Here is a 5,000-nt window from a genome sequence, read left to right as displayed (position 1 = left end):
CTTCGGCCCTGGACGGAGTTGTGCAAATGTTCCTCTCGGCACTTTTAATCCTCTCTGGCACTTTGAGTCTACGAGATTATAGCGAGGATTTCTCCGTCGTATAAAATCCTCCGCTCATCTCATCTCCAAACCAAACTTCCCGACGTTATTATTACCATCCAGGCAGCAGCATCCTAGCAAAAAAATCATAGTGAAAAAAATAATAAAATAACAAAGAAACAAGAAAAAAAAATCATCCCATAAAGAGTGAGTAGCAACAGCTTCCTTTTAACTTTAAGATAACTTCATCTCGGCAAAAGCTAAGACCGTCAGAGTCACGTTTTCAGGGAGATTTTTTTTCTCGCCGTCCCGACTTTTAAGAAATTTTACGACCCGAGCATTATTCCGATCATCGATCATTATCTCGCTCCTTCCCCCTTTTTTCCTTTCCTTGGCACTTTCATAAAGCGTCATTCGGACAGCCGGGAAACATCCCTTAAAAGAAACACAAATAAAGAAGAGAAAAATAACAAGCAAATCCAGAAAAAAAGAACACGAGCAGATCCTAACCCTGTGTTTAAATACAAACACTGGGGACGGAGAAGGAGGGAGGGAGAAAGAGAGGGAGAGAGAGAGAGAGAGAGAGAGAGAGGGGAGAGTGAGAGTGAGAGAGAGAGAGAGAGAGAGAGAGAGAGGAGAGAGAGAGAGAGAAGAGAGAGAGAGAGAGAGAGAGAGAAGAAAGAGAAAATGAGAGGGAGTGAGGGGGGAGGGAGGGAGGGAGGGAGGGAGAGAGAGAGAGGGAGAGAGAGATGAGAGGGAGGGAGAGAGAGAGAGAGAGAGAGAGAGGAAGAGAGAGAGAGGTAGAGAGGGGAGAGAGAGAGGAGAGGAGAGAGAGAGAGAGAGGGCGGGAGAGAGAGAGAGGAGAAGAGAGAGAGACGAGAGAGAGAGAGAGAGAGAGAGAGGAGAGAGAGCGAGAGAGAAGGAGAGTGAGAGAGGGAGGGAGGGAGGAGGGAGGGGGGGGGAGGTAGGGAGGGGGAGGGAAAAGAGAGAGAGAGAGGAAGGAGAGGAGAGCGAAAGGAGAGAGAGGGCGAGAGAAGAAGATGAGAGAGCGGGGGGGAAGGGGAGAGAGAGAGAGAGAGAGAAAGAGGAAGAAAAAAAATAAAACCTTGTGGCGTCTTGAAGAATCTGGGTTCTTGCTTTCCATTCCCCGAGTCTTGAGACGGATAATGGCCTCTTCTCGCGTCAGTTTACTCAAAGTTCAACTCGGCCGCAGTCGGAGGAATGGCGCTCCGACCTTTTTTCGCGTCCTCCTCTTCCTTCTCCCCTACCTTCTCCTCCTCCTACTTCCCCTCCTGTTTCTCATTCCTCCTCTACTTCCTCCTCTGTCCACTTCCTCTTCTTCCTCCTCTGTCCACTTCCTCTTTTCTCCTCCTCCTCTTCCTCGTATTTTATTTTCCTCCACCTCCCCTTTTTCTTCTGCCTCCTTCTGTGCACCTGACCTGAGGTTCGACACTGGTGTTCCTTGAATATTGAAGGGAATATATATGGAATAACGACAAGGACGAATAACAGATGTAAGAGAATAATAAAATAAGAAACAACAAAATAATGGAATGAGGATAAAAGAATGTCATACAATAAGGAAATTAGAGAAAAAAATAGAAAATGAAATAACATGATAGCAGTGAGGAGAGAAAAGCATAGCAGAATATGAGAAGAGGGGAGGAAGCAGACCAAGTGGAGAAGAAGGGAGGAGAAGAAAAAAAAGAGTGGCCAAGCCTGGGGAGACGGCGAGGCGGAGGACAAGGCATACACGCAGTAGGGACTGACGAGGCGCGAGGAGCGACGTGCCATGAGCCAACCCGACTGGCCTCGTCAAAAATCTCGCCCTTGTAAAGCTGTCATGACATCACAAACTTGGCGACAGGTAGCCGCGCTTTCTTCTCCCCCTCGCCAACTCCCCCCAACCCCTCCCTCTTGAACACCCCCCTCCTCCAAGGGCGGCCACCAGATACTAGCCATCCTACTCCAATCTCCACGCAGCGCCACTGTGGTGAACCCCATTGATCTCCATCACTTCCGCTCCCCCGCCCCCTCCCTCCAGCCTCCACCACCCACCTCAGCTCTTGCAGACAGCTTGGCGCCCGTTGCGTCAGCCCCCCGCCCTCGTCACCTACTCTCCTGCCAACGATCCCCGCGACGGCGCCCGCCCGCTCCCGCCCCTTGCCACGGTTGCCAGAACCAATACTCCTTAGAGGCTGAGCCATCGAGCCCTGCGGCTGCCACCGACACCTTCCTGGCAGCGACCGCGCGCCCGCCCCGCCGCCATCAAGGCTCCCATCACTCCCTATCACGCACACGCACATGCACACACACACACAAACAAACAACACACATAAAAAGCCCTCTCCCCTCCCCGCCAACACTCAAGGGGATCGCAGCTACCAGTAACCCACAGGCCCCGAGCGCCGTGATGCAATGCTCTTCCTCAATAAACGAAAGTACTTGCAACGTCAGCGACACCACCGCCGTCGCAGCGCCCTCTACGTCCTTGATTTCTAACCGTATCTCGTCAAAGGCTTTGTTCTAGAAAGGAATTCAGTCCTTTGACAGGACTAGTCCCCACGCCCGGTCTGCCAGGACAATGGTCTGTGAGGTTTGGTGCCGCGTCTCGCTGGCCCCAGACCACGCGGGCCCCGGGCTGAAGCGCCCTCGAATGGGCCTCGCTGATTGAGTCCATCAAACACTTCCTTTCTCGCTGCGCTCCGCCGGGAGGCGCTCCCGTGCACGCCGGCTGGGGCGTCTTCGTGGCTGCAGTGCGCTGCGCACAGGGGCGAACCACGGTCGGCATTGAAATTGCTTCCTCTTTTTTCTCCTCTGTTCTCTTTCCCTCACTTTCGTTCGCTTGCTTCCTCGCTCGTCAAATCAAGCACCCTCTCGCTCTCCCAGAAATACCCTCCAACACAAACTTCAGACGGTTTTGTCTCTCTGAATCAGGTAAACACACGCACACACACACACACACACACACACACACACACACACACACACACACACACACACACACACACACACACACACACACACACACACACACACACACATAGATAGATATATGGATATAGACAGATATAGAGAAATAGAATACGTATAGGACAGGGAGGAGAGCTTGTCTTGAGAAGTTTATTTACAGAACAATGTACAAGCTCTGTAAAAAGCTAGGCAAAGATGCTTCTCTACGCACCCAATCTGGTTGAGCTTCTATTGATGTAGAAGGCTATCAGTCAACATTAGATACACGTGCCTGAGGGTTTGCACCCAAGGACTGTGCTTATTTATATATCTTAGGAGATGAGCAATAATCACAAATCACAAGGTCAGTGTCCATATCAAAATTTATTTACTCAAAATTTTAAAATATCTTCCTTACTGCACAAGTTATATGATCGATAAGACGCAATTTTCATACAGCAGAGTAGGTCTGTGTTCCTCATACTTTATGACGTAACCCTGAACACGGAATGTTCGGGGTGGCTGGCGACCCTCCGGGTGGAAACATACTATCCCAATTTCAAGAAAACTTTCGTTGTTATTCACAAATATTTTCCCGCTCCAGTGTCTCAACGATAGTTTCTGTTACGAAATGTGATAAAATATAATTGCATTATTTGGTAAATTTAGCAGGTTTTCTCTGAAGACTTACTTCCCCCAACTTTCTCGCGGCCTTCACGAGAGTCCTTGCGGCCCTCCTCCGGTTCGCGACCATGGGTCCGACAACCACTGGAGTGGGTAATGAGTTAGAGCTGGGAACTTGGGTGTCCTGCATATTTTTGCAGTGACCATAAGAATTTGTCTCCAATATCTGCATCCTGTACGTATTGCATAATGTAGATATCTTATTTGCAGTTTGGTCAGTGCAACTTGCTGACTCCGCGAGAGTCCTTTCCAGACCACTTGAGGATTTCTCGACCTAATGTCCCGGCAATGCTCTCACAATGTCAGCCAGAGCCAGGCTCACGTACTTCATCTTCTTGTAATCTATATTTGATCTCCATACATTCTAAGAGAACTGATAACACTTTTTTATTTGATTAAGAAATGATGGCATAGCTCTGCGTGGTCACTCGTCCGAAAGCGCTAGTTAGGTTAACTGATAAACCTTATCACTCAAACATAATCCAATAAGAAGATACCCAGCACAGCGACACATAAACCCCCCTTTTAGAAAGCCTAGAAATATGGTGTCAGTATAAACAGACAGGCGGGGCTGCTGTCCGCTACTTTATAGCATGGAAAATAGATACCGGCTCGACGTCAGTTGTGCTTATCCAGCCTGAAATTCGCTCATTTTCCTTACAAATGTCAGGAATTAAGGCAGCGATCTTTGCTAATCCACGAGGATCAGTAGAGGCATCATAGCAGAGGGAAAGTGGGGGTTACCATGAGAGGGACGTACCCTTCCAATCTTTATATTTCAGCGTTTTTAGTTCTGCTGCTGAGGCCAGAGATCTTGGCAAATTGATTATTTAGGCCTATGCTAAGGTATAGAAAACTCTGTCCCACGAACGTCAAGCGGATGCTCAGGGCAGCCTTGGGTCTTCGTTTTGAACAGGAGTGAGTCCGATCAGAGCATCAGGGTCGAGCGAGCACTCGGTTCGAAGGAGCATGGGAACGTCTGGGTAGAGATTATGAAGGCTTGATGGCGAGTATGGTGTTAATTTGTGTAGCACGACTGTGGATTAAGAGCAGGTCCAGTTTCTTGCTCATGGCAAATATAATTCTCATATTCTTGATGTATAAAACGCCATAGGGTTTAGGAGTATACGGAAGTAACGAGCTACGGATCGGGCTCGCACAATGCAACCACGCAACTTCCCTTGGTATTTCAAACATTTTCCTGAACGCAACGAGAATTACGTGACAAGAGGCAAGATACTTGTAGGAATAAGGAGAAGGGGAGGGGGAGAGGGAGGGGAAGGGGGAGGGGTAGGAATAAGGGAGGAGGAGAGTAGGAGAGAGAG

The sequence above is a fragment of the Penaeus monodon genome, chromosome 38, assembly GCF_015228065.2.
Source record: "Penaeus monodon isolate SGIC_2016 chromosome 38, NSTDA_Pmon_1, whole genome shotgun sequence".
Lineage (NCBI taxonomy): Eukaryota > Metazoa > Arthropoda > Malacostraca > Decapoda > Penaeidae > Penaeus > Penaeus monodon.
Note: the sequence above shows the minus strand (reverse complement) of the source record.